This window comes from Pongo pygmaeus, chromosome 22, assembly GCF_028885625.2.
Source record: "Pongo pygmaeus isolate AG05252 chromosome 22, NHGRI_mPonPyg2-v2.0_pri, whole genome shotgun sequence".
Lineage (NCBI taxonomy): Eukaryota > Metazoa > Chordata > Mammalia > Primates > Hominidae > Pongo > Pongo pygmaeus.
The window spans coordinates 32,068,128-32,088,896 of record NC_072395.2 but is presented as its reverse complement, the minus strand read 5'-3'; the positions used below and the strand labels follow the sequence as shown (position 1 = coordinate 32,088,896).

Sequence of the window (20,769 nt, the reverse complement as noted above, 5' to 3'; positions counted from 1 at the left end):
AGGCATTAACCAGTGGGTAGAATTTAATGATGAAAGCAGCAGATGTTATTAATACAAATATATCAGCTGCATCAAATTTCTATTTAGGACATACGATAGTTGAGAAGAGGGAAAGTCACGGCCTTTGTTATTGTTTAATGACTGTTTTTCATAATGACAGACACTAGCAAATTTATGCCCCATTAGGGAATTTTTCAAAATCACAATGATGAGGAGAAGCAATAAAGAGAGGCCAAAATATTAAATATGCCACTCATAAATCAACATTTATATAAAAACTGCATATGTCAAGAACATTCCTCAGTAATCACTAAATTTTCTGGAATTAAAATGAAATAAGCTCTTTGATACCTCTTTAATCTAGCTAAGGAAATAATTATTCATTTCTGTTATTAAATTTATTTTGGAAGTATTTTGAAACTACAAAATTATTTTTATTTTAGCCAATATTACCTCTACGTATGGGTTTGAATTTGAATAATTTGCTCAACGTAGAATGCATTTTGAATCTGAGTCTGGGATGTGTAAATATAGATCTGTGTACATATGTAAAGTATTCTATACTACATTGAAAAATGTTGAGTGATATAAAAAATTGTGAAATCAGAGAAATTCAAATTTAACATGTTTGTATTTATATAAATATCAAAAAATATTCAATTATAAAGTACTAAAGATCAAGTCATTTTATAAAAATTGTACATAATTTTGTGTTATTTTCATTGCATTATATTTAGTTAGTTTACTGAACATTCATATTTCTTAGCCCATTTGTGCTGCTATAACAAATTGCCACAGACTATTCATATGCAATAGAAATTTATTTCTCACAGTTCTGGAGGCTGGAAAATCTAAGACCAAGACACCTGCAGGTTCAGTGTCTAGCGAAGGCTGTTCTCTGCTTCCAAGATGGTTCCTTGTTGCTGCGTCCTCAAGAGGGGAGGAGCGCTGTGTCCCCACATGGTGGCAGGGACAAAAGGGCTACAGGGCTGAACACAGTGTGAAGCCTCTTTCTTCAATATGGGCATTAATCGCATTCAGAGAGAAGAGCCCTCATGACTTGATAACCTCCTAAAAAACCCCACCTCTTAATACTACTGCATTAGAGATTCAGTTTCAAAATGAATTTTGGAGGAACACAAGCATTCAAACTGTAGCACACATACTGTTGGTATAGACACACGTTAGTAAAATCTTTCTCTAAAAGGATAGCAAAATGAGTGAAAGAAAAAATACAGCATAGACTTTAATATACAAGTTGATGTGTGGCAAATACACGCTCTAGAAATAATTTGATAAATGGCAAAGAAAAAGATGCAAGAAAGTTTATTGTAACGTTTCTTATGTTGGAAAGTATGCAATGGTGAATGGATAAATAAATGAGAAGCCTCAGATAGGAATGAGTACTATAAAGGAAGTGAAATAGTGTTATAGTTGAGCATGATGAGAAGAGGCTAATTTAAGGAAGGTGTTCAGGGAGAACTTCTCTACGGATGTGACATCTCATTTGGTTTTCAAATAATGAGGAATAGCTTACCACTTCAATAGTCCTAGACAAATAGTTATGTGAGACTGATAAAGAACTGGGATGAAAATAAGCTTGACATTTTCAAGGATAAGAAAATGGTCAATGTATGTGAGGTAAGTGTAAGATTGGTAGGAGAGACATAGGAGCATTGCAGCATTAGATCGGGTGATAGACCCTATGATAGGAAAATCTGAAGACAGAAACTTCTTTTTAATGAATAGATAATTTCCAAAAGTTGTGCTCCAACTTTTAGAAATTATAAAATCAGGATATCAGTTTGTAATCAGATGATGTAATATTTTAACCCCTAGGAAGAATTTTGGATCTATTTAAATATGCAAGGAAGCCACTGGAAATGTTATAGGATCTCCATAAATGTACTAATAATTTAAAAGACCAGCTCTTCCTTGGGAGAAGGTATGTACTTTAATGTGGAAGTATATGTAGACATATATATAGCTTCTGTTGTATCTCCCTGCTTCTATGGAGGCCTCCTGCTTCTATTTTATTTTATACATATGATCACTAAAACACATTTAAACACTTAATTCATATATTTGTGTTTGTGTATAAATTACATGTAAACATTATGATCTTAACAGTTCAATTGTAACAATTACAAAAAGCTCAAAGTATTATAAAAATTATCGTTTTAAAAAACTAAAGAGCAGTGGAAGCAAAAGTAAAATAGAATTGAAATTTCAAGACAGGAAACTCTTCTTCGGTGAGCTAACTATCCTATCAGTGGCTATTATTTTTCTTGGTGGCAAATGCTGATTATGCTCTGGAACCACATTGGGGCTTGGCTCTGGGTGAGGCATGATTTATGCAGAGGAACACAAAGGTAAAAAAACAAATTGTCAATCTTTTGAAATTTGTTCAGGGCTGATAGGGGAAAGGGGAAACAGGAAACTTGAGAATACTCAAATATAGCCAGTTTTCTCCAATGGGCAGATTCTGAATCTTGACCTGCCTGCAGGTGACTGGGGAGATAGTAAGCTTAATAATAAGCTCCTATAATCTTGTAGTACTTAGGGAAATTTCCCCTAGAGAAACGGGGCTTGCTTCAAAATACAGTTCATTTTGTCTTTGAGGTATCTGCCATATTTAGACGACTCAGGAGCAAGAGTTGAAGAGTGAAACTGGTAACTTCTGAATATCAGGATTTCCCAGGTTTTCAAAGTCGAGGAAAAACATAATAGGATTTCAACCCAAAGCTTGAGATTTTCCAAGAATATGCCCCAAGAACAAAAACCGACAAGTGTTAGATTGAGTCTTATGAAATTTGCAGCCCAGGGACAACAAATGCATTTCTTGTCTTATTTGTCTTATCAGTTATTTATCCTGTCTCTCTACACGGGAGAAGGAAAGCCCTCTTTGGAAAAAAAACATCAACAACAAAAAAAAACACTTTCTGGAGCCTCTATAGTTCTTTTAAAAATAACCAGACATTCAGAAAGGGAAGTGAAAGGTAATCAATTACAAATAGAAACAGAACAATAATCAAAATAGTGAAGGAAATATAATAAAAATTTCTTAATATGTTCAATATATTCAATAATATAAATGATAGACAAGTGGATGAAAAGACAAGAATTACAACCGAAAATGGGAATCTTTAAAAACAATCAAATGTCATTATAAAACAGTAAAATACAATATCTGATAAAAAAATCAAACCCCTTGAATGATTTTACCAATAGGCTGCATACAGAAGACAGGTATACACATACGTAAAAATTAGTTAAGCTGCAAATAAGATCTCTATACTTTATCATACACACTTTAATGGACATTAAGTATACATACCCTATATGTTTATTTAATATATACCTATATATGTTAACACTGACTTTGTTTGGACTTGTTGCTGACTATTTTTTTTTGTTCCCTTTCTTTTTTTTTCCATTCTCTATTTTGATTAACACCAGCTACCACTTTAGACAGAATAATTAGTATTAGCTAATGTAACAAATAATCCCCAACTCTCAGGTGCATTAACATGGCACTCTTTTCTATGTCATAATAAATGAAATGTTAATATTTTTGGTGAGGTGGTGTCCCTGGACAACTTTCCACTAAGTGGTGACTCTGAGATTCATGTTGTTTGTATGTAATGGCTCTACCATGGCACAGGTCCTCAGATTCCTCTCCGATATTCACTGCTGCCAGAGGTTTCACAAGAACCAAAAGAACCCTTGGGAGATTGCAGTCACCATCTTAGCCCCTCAGTGACACACACTGTTCTTCCATCCACTCCCCAACATGTAATTACTGTTTCACTGGGAGCTGGTAAATGTCGTGCCTGGCAGGTGGACCACTCCCCAAAACACCTCTGCACAACAGAAAGGGAGAATGAATCTGGGCAGTTCAACAAGCAATCTGCCACAATTAATGCAAGCAAAGAAACAAATTATGCTCTACATACAAAGTGCATAGCCTCCACATTTAAACTCTCTAAATGGTTACTTAATCTGTCTTATCTCTTGTTCTTCTCTAAAATCATCCCTTAAATTGAGCCTATTTATTTGAGTAAAATAAATTTTACACAGCTTTAATGTATAAAGAAATTGTCACTAAACGTTATAATTGCTTATAATTCATCAGAGAAATGGGATTATTTGTCTCTTTCACATTTGCCAGTCTCTTTTTTATACAGATTAGATTTTATGCTTCTCTCATTCTGAATTTACAGGTGAAAGAATAAAATCATGGGCCTAATCTGTAAATAGATGCATAGAGCATGATAAATCTCTTCATTTTTCAGTATTTTTATTCCCAAATAATTTTCCCCAGACAAAACTTATAATTTCTTACCAATATATTGTCATTTCAACTTTTTTTCTGACTACGATTGCTTTGAAAAAATTATACATTTTTTTCTCTCTCACACCTGTAATCCCAGCACTTTGGGAGAATGAAGTGGGCTGATCACAAGGTCAAGAGTTCAAGACCAGCCTGGCCAACTTCGTGAAACTCTGTCTACTAAAAAAACAAAAATTAATTTGGCATGGTGGTGTGTGCTTCTAGTCCCAGTTACTCAGGAGGCTGAGGCAGGAGGATCACTTGAACCTGGGAGATGGAGGTTGCAGTGAGCCGAGATCATGCCACTGCACTCAAGCCTGGGTGACAGAGTGAGAGTCCATCTCAAAAAAATAATAATAAAAAATAAAAAATTTAATAAAATCTCTATACAGCAGTACCTCTCTGCATTCATTGGTTTTCACATTGCTATAAAGAAATTCCTGAGACTGAGTCATAACAAAGAAAAGATGTTTAATTGACTCACAGTTGTGAATGGATGGGGAGGTCTCAAGAAATTGACAGTCTGGGCAGAAGGTGAAGGGGAAGCAGGAGGCATCTTCACAAGGCAGCAGGAGAGAAAGAGTGAGAATGAAGGGGAAGAGCCCCTTATAAATCCATCAGACCTCCTGAGAACTCACTCAGTAACACAAGAACAGCATGGGGAAAACTGCCTCCATGATCCAATCACCCTTTCTCCCTCCATTAGGGATTAGAGATCCCTCCCTTGACACACAGGGATTACAATTCCAGATGAGATTTTTGTGGGAACACAGAACCAAACTACATCACCCTCAAAGTATAATTTAGTGAGCATCCATCTTTCAGATAGCTCTGTGTGCTCCTCCCAGTTCACTTGCCCATTCCACCCTTTCACACTGAAGCCTGACCTATGCAACAACTTCCAACTTCCATGCCTTTTCTAGTTATATCCAAACAATAAGAGCCCCACAGGAAGACTGGACAGGATGCATGGGAATGTCAGGGTGTTTATTGTTCTGGGTTGATCCATAACCCAACTCTATGGGCTGGCTGGGTCCTTAGATTAAACATCATTGCTTCTCTCTAGATGACCTCTTTTATAGGTCTCTATCCTTCTAGGTTCTGGTACAAGTCTTTCCACTTGTTCTTTCAGGCCTGGAGTAATAACAGCTCCTTCTGCTTTCAATCCTACACACTACTCTCTCCTCTACTGTCTATTGCTTTATATCTAAAAAAATACATAATTTCAAATGCATTGAAAAAAACAAAAATACCCATGATAATTTAAATACGTATTAGATTACCAGTATTCAACCATGTTATCATTGCAATTTCATGTATATTATTATAAAAGGATACTGCAGTCATTCTTCTTTTTAAGTATTAACAGTGATTACAAAATATTATGTGTGGGATCAAAATTCTAGTATGGTAGTACAAAACTGGATATGCCATTCAAAAATGATAATCACATTAAAATTGTATTTAGTATTTTACTTCTTAGCATAAATATGTACTTTAGAAAAATTATGAAAAAACCTCTAGGAAAGTACATGAATATAATAAGAATCGTTCATGTTTCCATTACTGAAAGATAACCAATTTTTTATTTATGTCTATTTTTCAGCATGATTCACTGCATGCTAGAAAATGATGCATAGAGGTGATAGAAAGCTAGAGCTTTTATAAAACCCTTCATTTTTAACATAATATTTTATAAACTGATTATTTTTAGTAATTTTTTGTCTAACTTCATTTCTTTCTTATTTGATCGAACTGTATTTTCAAATAAAACATTATTTTTGGTTAGGTAACACATGATCCTGGCTCCAAATTTAAAATAAAGAAAAGTATATTGTTTTAGAATCTAGTTCTGTTTATCATGATGTCTGTTTCTCTTCCTTCTGAGAACATGAAATATCTGCATTTTCATACTTCCTGAAAGGGTAGGTAAAGCCATGTTACTTGCTCTGTACTGTCAAATAGCTGTATGTGTATATGAATAGATACGTGTCATTTCCATGGAGAAGCATTTACTTGCTGATGCTACTCTTTCAGGTCTCTCTTCTTCCCTTGAAAATGATCCCCAGTCTCTATGCATTTGCCTATCCTGGACATTCTCCAGAAATGGATTCACACAACATGTAACCTTCATACCTGGCTTCTTTCATCTAGTATAGCACTTTAAAGATTCCTCCACATTGTAGCATATTCTTCCCTCCTCGTTTTTGACTCTCCATCAATAATCCAGGTTTCTGAAATTTTTATTTAAACCAAATAATGAAATTATTAATATGTGGTATCTTTTTATTGAGTTATTTTTCCATTTCATAATGTCTATCTGCCTTTTCAGAAGTAGAAAACTTTAAAGGCACATATATATTTGCTTCTCCAGATGATCATTATTTAACTAAAAAGTACATGTTAACTCAGTGACTGCACTGGAACTTAAAGGAAATTGCTTCTATTTTCTCTAGCTGTTGTAATACATTCTTCTAAATGTTTATAAAAACATATTAGACTTTTAATGACTTATTTACCTTCTGTAACTCAATGTGAAAGGAAATGTGAATCATACAAAATTTTGAAAATTCAGTTAATATGTTCTAAGAACAAAAAGTAGTAAATAAAAGCTTTATTTTGCTAATTGATATAGTCTTAGACAATTTCCATGAAATTTAAATTACATGAACCTCCTTCTTTTTATAAATAGAAATGAACTGTATCTTAAAGGCTTCGGATCAGAAGGTAAAACATTTTACTTTAATATATGTGAAGTTCTAAGACTCAACTCAGCAGTGAAAAAGCTACAAATGAATTCTTCACCCTGGGTATCACTGACAAAAAGGATTAAATAAATACATTTGATTTCTTTTCTTTCTTCCAAAGCATAAGCTAGCTACAATAACAGAATAAGGCTTTAGATTTCTTTTTTTGTACTATATTGGAAAATTCTTGTCTAATGTAAATTGATATTTAACAACTTTTTCTCAATCCTATGAGGATTTTGTGTTTTTAAAAATCAATCCCTCTTTCAACAGCCCTGAAGTTTGTTCGCCTACTATAAATTTTCTTTGCTAAAAATATATATATTTTCCGTTATGTTACTGCTTGTTGCTTCTATCTTTCCCTCTACCTCCTCATACACACATTAATTCTTGAATATTAGGATCATGAGTTTAACCTCTTAGTTATTAATCATTGCATAATCCCAAATTTAAAAAAAGTTTTTAAAAGAAGGGTTAAGCTGTTAAATGAGTTGGATATACAAAAAACAAATATTAGGTAGGACATAATGTGAGTCATCAAAACTTTGCCATTTCCAATGACTCAGGGTCTTTCAGTCTTGTCCTTTGTATTTTTGTGTGATTATTTAATAGGAGCTTTTTGAAATACTAGGACTCTTTGAGTAGGTAGGTACAAGCAGCCACCAAGGTAGTTCTAATATAGCAGCCATGCACTGCTGCTCATAGGTGAATGTAGTTCCAATTTCTAAAACATAGGGGTTTGGTGCTAAAAGCATCACTTGCCCTGGTACCCAACTGTCTGTTTTCCCAACAAGTATGCCAGTGTTGATTCCCACCCCCACAAAAATACAACACAGGATTTTCCCCTATTCAGTAAAAACTTTATCTCGATACACAGTGATTTTCAGTAAACTAGCCAGCATTGTTCTGCCCTTGCTACTCTGCAAAATCCATAAGAAATAGTAATAAATTTATCATTAGGGTATAGCAACATCTTTATAGTGTCATTACTTTTTATAAACTTTGCATGTATAAATTAATTTCATGTGTAAACTTTTCTAGGCCATAGTAACCAGTTTTTTAATTAAATACAATTCTAGGCTTTGCTGTGAAGGTAATTTGTAGATGTTATTATCTACAATCAGATTACTTTAAGTAAAGGAGATCACTCTTGATAATGTGGGTAGGTCTCATCCAATGCTTTAAGAGCAAAAACTGAGGTTTCCTAGAAAAGAAATTCCACCTCAAGAACACAACATCGACTCTTGCTTGAGTTTCTAGCCTGTGTCAAATAAATAACCAACTTTTCAGCATTCACAAATGTGTCAGTCTGGTAAAATAAATTTAATATGTGTGTGTTTTTGTATACTTTTATATATTTGTAAGTATACATAAGTACATATATATCTATATGTATACATATGAAGTATTATATTTTATTATATATATTTTGATGTATAAACATAAAATATGTTTTTTCATATAAAATATCTTTGTTTCATGTATATTTATCAATAACAATAATAAATGAATATTTTATATGTTTGTTAAATATACATTTTTACACAATGTTATAAAATACAGAATACTTTTAAAAATATAAAATACTACGTAATTTAACTACATATTTGCAGCATATATTTTTTATCTATCTAGCTATCTATATACATATATAATCTATTGATTCTCCTTCTGTGTAGAACCCTGACACAATCACCCTCTCTCTCTTCTGCAGCATCCCCTTTCTCTCCTTCTCTTCTTCCCTCTCTCGTTTTCTATGCAGTGTTTTGTAGTGGCCAAGATAATTGTTGAGATTGTAACCAAGGCAGTCACTCCCTTCTTAGAAGTAAGTAGTCGTTCTTCATTTCACAATGCCTAGCTGTGTGCTTGCTTATGAACTCTGACAATTAGCCTTGAAATAAAGCCAGGGCCGTGAAATGTAAAATATCCAACCCTGGAAAAATGCTAAGCAGTTAATCTTCAATCATGCTGCAGTCTTACTGATGCCTGCCAGACCAATAGATGATGGCCCATTACTCAAGATAATCATTGGAACACCACCTGCTGACCTACACATAGCCAAATTCTGCACAGAGTTTCGCAAGCCCCTTGTCTATGAATCCCCTTTGGCCAGCCTGATAAGTGAGAGATGGTCTCTGTGATGCAAATCTGCCATCTCCTTGGGTTGTGAGCTCATGAATAGACCTGCTTTTCCTCTCACTGACTCTTGTCTCTTTAGTTTTGGCTTTTGAGCTTTTGAGTAGAGAGCAGCTGAACTTGAATTCGGTTACAGGATCTGGTTAAGGGGAACATGAGTTGAAGATCTATTTAGTTGGGTTCAGTGGGATATATTTATGTGGTTTTGGAGTGACTTCCCTCTAGATTGATATTGATATTGATAGCCACCCCATTGTAATATCCTCCAAGGAATATACTTTTGCCCTCTGCGCTGACACTGTGACTAAATGTGCAGGGCAAGAGGTTACATCACATGGGAACATGCCCTTCAGAGCCTGTCTCTAGAATAATGTCAGGAATAGAGAAGGAAAAAAAAAATTTTTTTGAAAGATACAAGAAACCAGTCTTCAGAAACTTCTATCACATCTTACAACTCATATAAAATGTTACCTAGACAGGAGATTTTTTTTCTAAATTAAAAAACACTAAAATTTGGATGAATGAATATGAAATAAAATAAATTTGAATAGCAAGAAATAAGCCTGAACCTAATTTATGTAAGTGATCAATGAGAAATACATTTTGATTAACCATGATAGAAAACGAAAGTTCTTCTTAACCCTCTCTACAGAACATATTTAAAAATTGTCACATGATAAAGTAATCTAAAAGAAGGCAGCCAAAAAGTTTAAAAAAAATGCTATAGCTTTGTTTCAGGAAGTTAATTCAGAAATGTTTATCTGTATGGATTTTTCTGTTTATGGTATTTGTAAGCTTTGTAAAAATTTATTTGTAATTTGTTACTTTTTCTCTTTCTAAATAATTGTTTCTTTTCATACCTAATTTTGCATTCACCATGGTGTACACTTTGTTAAATCAAGTTTAGCCTAAAGCTACCTCCTTACATATTTTAAGTTTAGACTAAAGGTTTCTCTGTACATTACGAACTATATATCCTAAATGAAATTGTCAACAGGCTGTAGCCTGCTCTTGTGCTAATCACTGAGTTTTGGCCAGTCAAAGGTGGCCAACTGTGCAAACCATGTTCAAATAAGGCAAATGCCAAGCTGTAATCAATTCGGCTGTTTCTGCATCTCATTTCCATATTATGTACATTTCTTTCCTTTTGCTGTCTGTAAATCTTTCACCAGGTGGCTGTACTGGGGTTCCTGAGCCTACTCTGGCTCCAGAGGCTGCCCAATTTGCAAATTATTCTTTGCACAATTAAAGTCTTAAATTAAATCATCTAAGGCTTTTATTTTAACAGATGATGTCAGAAGTAGGATCTGAAGTACAGTGTCTAACAACTCAAATGAGTGCTGAGCGACCACGCGAGGTACCCACCAATCCCACTGTGTCCACTGCTTTCCCCAGGTAGCTGGGGATCACGGTAAGTTCCCTTGGATTTCAAAGCTCCACAGATTTGTGTTTTGACCTCTCCAAGTTTCTTTGAACATATTTATGATCAAAACTGGGTTTGGGAGTAATGACAAAACTGGGTTTGGGAGTAATGACAGAAACTGGACTGGGTCCAGGATCAGATCTGGTAATTAACTGGAGTGGATCCAGTTACAAGGCTCTTAAGTCTGACTTGGTCAGAAAGAAACTGGTAATAAATGGAAATATTACAAGATATGTAAAATTTGGCTTTTGGAAACCCATAGAGATTTTTGTGTTCTGCATCCTTTGTTTAATGTTTTGCGTGTTTATGTAGGGAAAAAAATATTGGCTAATTAGATCAAAGGAATCTGAGAGTCAAAGCCAATATTTGAGTTAAAAATGGGATCCTAAATTTTTGAAGAACTGTGTTCCTCCTGGGTTGTACATGCATAAATATTAGGCAGCAGAAGAAGGAAAGTTTTACAGAAATGGCGAAATCTTGCTAAAGGTTGGTTACAGTGGAACATTCCAAATGAACACCACTGCCCTGAAGTGCAGTTGAAAATGATGGCTCCCAAATTTGCCTCATCTAGGGATGCCTATTGATATGCAGTAGCTTCTAAAAATATTTCCGTATTTTTATTTAAAGACTTTTTAAAAGGCGATAAAAAGCTTAAGTGACAAATTAATAGATAAAATGAAATCTGCTAACTTTTGGCTTAGTTACCATCCTGTCCCCGAAGTGGCAAGAAATATATCTTTGGCAAAGCCTTTATAAAAGGTACGTCCTTGAAAAAAATAGGCTTGCTTCTTTTATAGATATATCCATGCTGAGTCTAGGCAGGAAAAATGCTTTCTTGGGCCTATTCCTTAATGAACTTCATCCTGAAATCAGTAATTTTAGCTAAACAAAAACAAACAAGCAAATAAAGAAAAATAAAAACAGTAGTTAAGTAAAAATGAACACCATATTAAACTAAAATACACTTTTATGGAATTTAATTGATTATCTTGACACTCTTTTGTAAAACAAATTTACATCTATAAAGAAAATCTCCATTTTAAAAGATGTCTGCCTATGTACATTAGAAATTCTTACCAGTCTTTTAAATGTACAAAATAAGTCATAGCTTTGTTTAAGGTGATTTTTTGGCCATCTTGCCTTAAGTGAACTTTTATTTGAACAATTATTTTCGCCTTTTGTTTGAGCAAATAATGACACAATACTTAGGCCTAATATCTTAGCTCTGAACTAATGAAATATAATTTTTCCACCTAAGAGCTGTCCCTTTAGAAATGCAAATTTGTTGCCTAGTTAACAATTGCTTAGGGCAATAAAACAGGTAATTGAAAGATTGATAGACCGAATGGGGAAAAGAAAAACGATTTAAAAGCCAGCAAATAAAGATCCATTGTGAGCTGTAAAATCTACTTCTGTGTGTTTGTATGTTTACATGTGTTATGTGTATATGATATTTGGTAAATAAAGCAAGTTTTTAAATTGTTGATGAAATAGAAATGGCTTCAAAATTATTGGTTAAAAATAATTCGATATTTGTTTGATTTGACTGTGACCTTATGTCTTTGGTTTAAAGTCACTGGATTCAGAGGTCTGGGTAGTTGGCCATGATGAGGTCTAGAGACATGTTCTTCGTCCCTAGATCAGCAGCTACAAGCCAGAATCAAGCTCAAAATAGCCCCTTTTTCCTCTGCTTTCCCTGTTTTGCCTCCTGGCTATTTTATGATGGGCTGGATTCTTAAGTATAGTCTTTACAACTGTTTTCTGTCCTAATGGACTTAGGCCTTGATCTTCATAGTACTCCTGGGTACCACATGGCTACCTGAGACCTAGAATTACTAGAGAAAGACTTTAGGAAGGCTACCTGTGTCAAAGCTTCAAAATTCTTTTCATAACTTAAAATCTTAAAGTCATGTTATGTTAAATTAAGTAATAGACAATCATAAAATATCTGAGTCATCTGCAAGTTAAGATACTGATATACTAATTATTAAACATGAGTTTAAGTCTATATACCTTGATATATTATTTTCATATGTTATAAAAAAGCTAAATATACATATATCTGTTAATAAACAATAATTAGAGAACTATTTTTTGAAAAAATTATAAAATGGTTTTTATCTACAAATACTGATATAAAAAATTTAAAACTGGTTTCTAGGGTTTCCACTAGAATTTCGGGTTGCTGAGAGTTAAAAACTACTACATATAAGAGAAACAATTCTGTATACAGAATGTAGAAACAAAAGCAAAATACGCATTTGATGAAGAAAGTTTTAAAAGGCATAATATGTATGTTAAAATTTTATCTGGTTTAAGTTTACTTAAAGCTTTCAAATTGAAGGAGTAAAAAATAAATAAAACAAGATGAATACAAAAAGTTGAGGAAAAACGTAAAATGAAATCTATGGAAATTGTGTGTAGTTAAAAGATGAAAGATTTTATAAATTTATTTATGAGGTTTTATTAAAATTAGTGTTAGTATTAATAATACACTAATCCAAAAGTAAAATTGTGTTTTCTTTTTTGAATGAAAACTTGGTATTGTTTTAAGAAGACAAAGTAAAATGTTTTCATTTACTTTTTAAGTAAACTGCAAAAAGGAAAAAAAAAAGTGGAAAGAAGAGACAGATTCTCTTTCATGCTGTCTTAGGACTTTTGATTGTTTGGAAAACTGAGTGTCCTTTCTCAAAGGGTACAAGTTTTTGTTTTTAAAAATCTTTTAATTATCACTTTGGTTAAATGAATGACTATTGTTTTATGGTGAACTGTGATCCTTTTTTGGCCAAGTGTTTTAAACCTTTGACATATTTGACAGGCTTTCCAAAATCAAATTTGAGATTTAAAATTAAGTCTTTTTTGACCTATAACTTTGGGTTGCTGCAGAGTGCCCCTAAAGCATCCAAAAGGTTGTAAAGATGATTGTTTGCCATGTTAAGTTACATGAGAAGCATTGTCAAAAAAGAAATAAGGTTTTCTTAGGTTATATATTTTTCAGGTTATATATTAAGGAATATAATATATATAAATGTATTTTCTAAAATTGTATGGGATTCCTAAAATTCTAATATGTCTGAGTATATGCTATCAATCATAATTATGTTTATTATGTTAAATTATTGTAGACAATAGAAATCATCAAATTTCCTGGTCAATTGTGTCCTTATGACACAAACAGTTGTCATAGTTATTTAAAGTTATTTTCACAGTTAATTGCTGAATTCTGATGCAGTTTCTGAGAACTTCACAAGCAGGCAAAATCCTAGAATACGGTGTCTTTAAGGAAACTTACGGAAGGACGAAAAGGACGGTGAAAAGTACTCATGAATACAGGTTAACTTTAGAATCATATTACTTGGATTGGGGCCAAGTTTCTGGAACTTTAATGAAAAGGTTGACCGGTTTATAAACCTGCTAACCCAAACAGAACAAAGCTTAATTAAATACCAGTAAAATACTTTGCCAGAAATTTATGTTACATCAGCCAGTACTGAAATTGTTTAGATATACAATTTGAATGAACTCCATAGTCTAATTCAAATTACCAGTGATAACCCATTAGTTGTCAGTGTGATGCATCTAAATTGGAGAGACAACTGGTATTCAAGAGGATATCTGTCCAGTGTTAATTATGCACCATTGGAGAACAAGGACAGCTCTCTTGTCCTTTCTGAGTCCTAAGAGCTTTTGTTATTATAAATTCTGCATTCCATGATTTATCATTATAAAGATAATATGATCCCAATTAAATATCTGTGTGTGTGTGTGTGTGTGTGTGTGTGTGTGTTGACTTTTTTTTTTTTTTTTTATGGATTCTTGCTCTGTAGCCCGGCTGGAGTGCAGTGGCACAGTCTCGGCTCACTGTAACCTCTGATTCCTTGGTTCAAGCTATTCTCCTGCCCCAGCCTCCCTAGTAGTTGGGATTACAGGCACGCACCACCACACCAGCTATTTTTTGTATTTTTAGTAGAGATGGGGTTTCACCATGTTGGCCAGGATGGTCTCCATCTCCTGACTTCGTGATCCGCCCACCTAGGCCTCCCAAAGTGCCGGGATTACAGGCATGAGCCATCATGCCCGGCCTGTGTGTGGTGACTTCTAAATTGCTAATATAGTTTATGACAAATGTTTGGTTTATCAAACCCATATTCCTGGAAAGATTATCAAAATTTCAGGTACATTCTGCTACCTGATGGGCCATTTATATATTTATGAGGAGATTTCATTCAGTTGTTATTTTCAATGCATGTTTTCTGGTTGTATAAAAGCTTTCCCATGCAAGAACGTTGATGTTGTAACAGTAGCTCATTATGCCACAATGTATTTTCACCAGGTAAAGAAAGCTTTTCATGGTTCACTGACAGGACAATCAAGCCCTTCACAATCTAGAACTCAAAGACTGGATCTTCTGAGAATATCAGAGAAAGACTGACCTTGCCATCTACACTGCAGTGACACTTCGGGACCTTGAACCTTGAGTTCATAATCTCACACCTCATAAGTGTATTTCCACACTCTTGAAACTGTATACCCATTGAAAACCTTAAGTTAAAGCTAATCAGGGAAGTTTCTCCCCAGAAGAAGATGGCATCCTTGATGTGGACAGCTTTTTCCCAAGATCATGGATCAAGACATCTCTAATATCTTGAGACTCTTATCCTTCTTTTTTTTCCCCCTTGCTTCTGCCTCTATGAACAACAGAGTGGAAAGAGGGTCTGTTGTGTGCACTCATGGGGTGTACTTTTATTTTCTGAAGAATTTTGCGGCCAGTTTTTTCCATGAATAATCTTATGCCTTCATAGATGAAAGATGAAGGCCTAGTGTAGGCAAAGAATTTTAGTGGTTCATGTGTTGCCCCATAATCAGTCAGAAACAGAACATTTGTTCACTCCACTTAACTCATGTCATGGATTAAAGAGAACAGTTCCAAGAGGCCTTCACTATTCTAGAAGGGCATCATTTGTTAGGTCTTTTTTTCTCCCCATGGTTTGGAGTAAATGAGGCAATCACTAGGGATTTATCCCTCATGATAGGCTCTACAGCAGATTCTACTGTAAAGCCTGTGGATGCACAACAGACTGAATTCTCTTGTGAAAGTTATGATAAATAAATAGATTTGCTCTAGATTACTTACTGACTAAACCAGAAATATCTGTGCAGCTGCTGGGACCTGTTGCCCATAGAGAAACACATCACATTGGGTATTATAGAGATTCAGTGATTGGGATTAACAAAGAGACTACTTAGTTGAAGTGAGTAGACTCTATCTAGCTCATGTTTTGATTTATTTGATTTTCATTAGTTTGGTTTATGGGGACCCTGGCTAAGGAACATACATCAAACCATTGGTATTTTCCTCCTGATAGTCATAATAGTAGTGTCCCTGGTGCACTGTATTCTCTCAAAAGTTTTAAATGTTTGCTTGCAGCCATCCCTAGAATGTCAAATGGTCTCTCTTTAACTAGAATGATAAAAGCTGAAACAAATTTGTGGCCATGATGGCAATGTAACCAATGAATGACATGCTGAGACTGGAAACTCAAAATTATGGTAACTGAGAATGGTGTGAAGGCCTTAAGTTTTTGGCCACACTCTTACCTAAGTGAGAACTTGGCCAAAAGGGGCAATTTTTTTAAACAAAATTATGGGAGGCCATTGTTTTGGACTGAGCTTAGGCACTAAGCCCCAACAGACAAAACTAAACCAAAATGGAGTCACTTGTGCTAAATGTGACATAATCAAACTAAGAGTTTAAGGAAACACACAGATCCTAGAAAAGACTAGACTTTGTTTTTATCCTGTAAATAGGACATTCCAGAATGAGGAGGTACCCTCTACTGTAACCCTTACAAAAAATAACCAGAAGTCTTTGTTCCCACCTTACAAAACTCACTGTTCTATTATTTTGCAGTGGGCTTCAAGACTAAATAAGTACATTTACAATAGTGATAATGACATCAATGACTAATGTTTTGGTCAATCTCAAAATTGAGAGGATGACCAAAGGTGGGGAATTGTTAAATCAAGTTTAGCCTTAAGATACCTCCTTACATATTTTAAGTTCAGCCTAAAGATATGTTCGTACATTGTGGACTATAACCTAAATGAAATTGTAAACAGACTGTAGCCTGCTCTTGTGCCAATCACCGAGTTTTGGCCAATCAAAGGTGGCCAACTGTTTAAACCATGTTCAAAAAAGGCAAACACCAAGCTATAACCAACTTAGTCTGTTTCTGTACCTCGCTTCTGTGTTCTGTACATCACTTTCCTTGTTTTGTCTGTAAATCTTCTTCCATCTTGTGGTTGAGTTGGAATCTCTGAACCTACTCTGGTAAAGATTTCTAATATCTTAAAAAACAAAACAAAACAAAAAACAGGAAGACTGGTAAATTGCATCACATTCTTATACTATATAGACTTGCAATTTCACATTTTAATATGATTTTATATTAATAAAATTAATTGTTATATGACCACTGTAGAAAGCTGAGTTTTATTGATCAAAGAGACTTTAGGAATAATCTAGCATGATGCTGTATTAGCGACAAGACAATTTAGATTTAGAGATGCTAAGGAATTAAGATCACACACTTGGGGCAGAGTTACAATAAGTATACAATATTCAGCCATCTAGCCACCCCTTCATGGTTGTAGTAATACAATTATTCTGTTAAGATTCTTTCCTGGCCGGGCGCAGTGGCTCATGCCTGTATACCCTGCACTTTGAGAGGCGGAGGCGGGCAGATCACCTGAGATCAGGAGTTCAAGACCAGCCTGACCAACATGGTTAAAACCCCATCTCTACTAAAATACAAAAATTAGCCAGGCGTGGTGGCAGGTGCCTGTAGTCCCAGCTACTTGAGAGACAGAGGCAGGAAAACCTCTTGAACCCGGGAGGTGGAGGTTGCAGTGAGCCGAGATCATGCCACTGCACTCCAGCCTGGGCAACAGAGCAAGAAGCCATCTCAAAAAAATAAAAATTATTCTTTACATCAACAAATTTATTGTCATTTTACAGCAGTAATTTGCATATATACATTATCAATATAAAAATTCAACAAGTAAGCAAACTTATATATATGCTTTGCAAACTTAACAGCTATAAAATGTTTATTTTAAAATACTTTCATTAATACTTTTAGATATATTCAATAATTGCCAAATCCATACTCTATATCCATAATAATTTGAAAATGTAACATTAACTTATAGAATTAGGTTAGTAGCATTATGGACATTATCAAACTTATATTTATTTGTGTGATATTCTCATCAATACAATTATATCTATTCAGCAATCCCCAAATCCATGTCTTGATATCCATAATATTTTAAAAAGTTAACATCAATTTGTAAATTATGTTAGTAGTTAGTGTTATGGAACTTGGGAACAAACACTGAATGCCACATTAGGAGAAAAAAAATTCCTGCTTCTTTTGAAAACAGAAACATTCACATTCTCAGATATTATCACTGCTTTTGTACATTGTTCTGAGTGATAAGAAATTACCTAATGGGTACAAGGTACACTATCTGGGCAATGGTTGTACTAAAAGCCCAAACCTCACTACTATAAAATATATATATTCCTGCAACAAAACTGCACTTACACCACCTAAATCTTTTTTTTTTTTTTTTTTAGATGGAGTTTCGCTTTTGTTGCCCAGGCTGGAGTGAAATGGCGTGGTCTCAGCTCACTGCAATCCCCGCCTCCCGGATTCAAGGAATTCTCCTGCCTCAGCCTCCCAAGTAGCTGGGATTACAGGTGCCCACCACCACGCCTGGCTAATTTTTGTATTTTTAGTAGAGACTGGGTTTCACCATGTTGCCCATGCTGGCCTTGAACTCCTGACCTCAAGTGGTCTGCCCGTTTTGGCCTCCTAAAGTGCTGAGATTACAGGCATGAGCCACTGCTCCTGGCCTATACCATCTAAATATTTTCAAAAAATTAAAAAGATATTATACTAAAATTACAATTCACATAGTGATTTTTAAAATATATCTTAAGCCAGTGTATTTAGGATGACACAGCTATGACTTGACACTTTATTTTCCTAAATGTAATGGTAGATGTAGCCACTAAATCAATAGTGAAATACAGTTTCTTTATTTTTTCTCTTCATCAAAAGAAATGGATTTCTAAACTAAGGGAAGATCTCAAAATAAATGTAAGCATTCTCAAAATAAAAAAAAAGTAAATACAGAGGCAAAAATGACTCAAAGTTATCAAATATTTAGATGTTTATTAATATAATTATTTTAGGTTTTTATGCTAATTTTTCTAAAATATTATTCAACTTTCTTGACTGAATTTTTTTCACCTATTTTCTGCATTATGAGTAGCTTTGAAATTAGAACTAAGTATAGTGACAGTTACTGTCTTTCCACTTGAAAAAGTTCTCAGTCCATGACGAGGCTCTATTCCCCAAATTGAAACACACCTTATTTAATTAACCTAGCCATAAAAGACAAAAGAATCTTGTAGTTGGGTTTTGTGTAATAAAAATAATAAATTTGTTTTTCTACATTGTTGCACACTTCAATAAATGGTGGGTTTTTTTTAGTTATATTGCCATACCTAAGATTGTGATAGAAGATTGTATGCATTTATTTAATATTGCAAGGTGCAATGTTGTTTAACATTGTAGTAGTCTTTGATATATTTAATAAAAGTGTTCCAAATGTATTTACTGACTTAAGGTCTCACATCACATTCAGAACTTTAGTGAATGATACTTTACATAAAGAAACATCATAGATTCAAATCTGTCCAACCATTTTCCAAATGAGTTTCAGTGTGATTCAAATGTGTAATTTAACAGATAAAAATGCAACACTCTCTAATTTGTTTGCAAAAATAACAAAGTGACCAAAAAAAAAAAAAAAAAACCACACACACGCACATACCACACACACACACAAAATCAAGAAAACAAGAAAGAAAAAGCTGATTTTGTAATGCAAGTTTGCAGTATGAGATAGAAACTGCATACCATAATATTTGTTAGCTTGGCAGAGGACAATCTTCTTCCATATGATAGTTTTATGGTAATATTGTCAGTGGGAGCAAAAAGAACTGCTCCACTGATGAATTAAAAAATGTTTGCTTCACTCTTATTTCACTGTTTTTAATTTTATCTGGTATATTTTGATAATATACAGTTTGTATACTTATTCAATTACTAGTGTAAGTAGATAAATGTTTATGTACTGTGGAGGAGTACTTAAAATTTTTTAACTGTGGGATGTGCATTCAAAGAAAATTTGAAGACCATTATCTTCTATTTGTTCTCCTCTCCTCATTGTTCTTTCTATTTTTTCATTAAAAATTTTGTTATGGATACATTATAGTTTTACATATTGATGGGGTACATGTAATGTTTTTGATACAAGCATATAGTGTGTAGTAATCAAATCAAGGTAATTGGGATTTTCGTAACCTCAAGTATTTATTATTTAATTGTGTTAGAAACATTCCAGTTTTACTCTTCTAGTTATTTTGAAATATACAATAAATTATTGTTAATTATAGTCATCCTGTTGTGCTACTGAACATTAGATCATATTTGTTTTTACTTCATTGGATTTTTGGTTAATGGGTACAAAACAACAGCTTGTTTTGTATTTTACTCAGTTAGAGCCTTATAATTGTTACTCAAACCTATGACTTGCTAAATTAGTTTTTTTTCTCATACTATACTTCTTTGTGGAACCCTAATGATTATATTCACCCCCAAGAACATAAGCCCAAAAAACCAGCAAATATGACTATTCCAAATGAAACCCCTAGGATATAGCATACTTCAGTGTGCATATTGACAGTAAATATATTCTACTCAAATGAAGGATTTTTTGATGAAAGTTTTATATACATATGTTTTATATATTTATATGTTAAAAATATATACGTATATATACACACACGCTTTAGCAAGAACAAAAAAACAAAATAATAGTGGTGCTTTAAAAGACTGAAACCTTACATACACCTTACAGTTACTTTATTAGAGGACACATTTAGCGTTAGGATAGTGCTTTACATACATCCATTAATTAATACTCAAATAGCCCTGAAGAGTACTTTTGGAAAGTGCCATTTAAAGTAATTTGCCAAGTGTCAAAGATTTGTT

The 20,769-nt window shown here is 33.9% G+C and overlaps 1 long non-coding RNA gene across 2 annotated transcripts; it reads left to right on the top strand.

The window, feature by feature from the left end:
* The first annotated feature begins 7,001 nt into the window (after nucleotides 1-7,001).
* LOC134738949 (uncharacterized) lies at nucleotides 7,002-20,413 on the top strand. Of its 2 annotated transcripts, none has more exons than XR_010125245.1 (3): nucleotides 7,002-7,060; nucleotides 10,505-10,627; nucleotides 18,282-20,413. It is a non-coding gene; the product is annotated as an uncharacterized LOC134738949 (long non-coding RNA). The 2 variants fall into 2 exon arrangements; XR_010125246.1 differs by having other exon boundaries at nucleotides 14,973-20,413.
* Nucleotides 20,414-20,769: the final 356 nt, after the last annotated feature.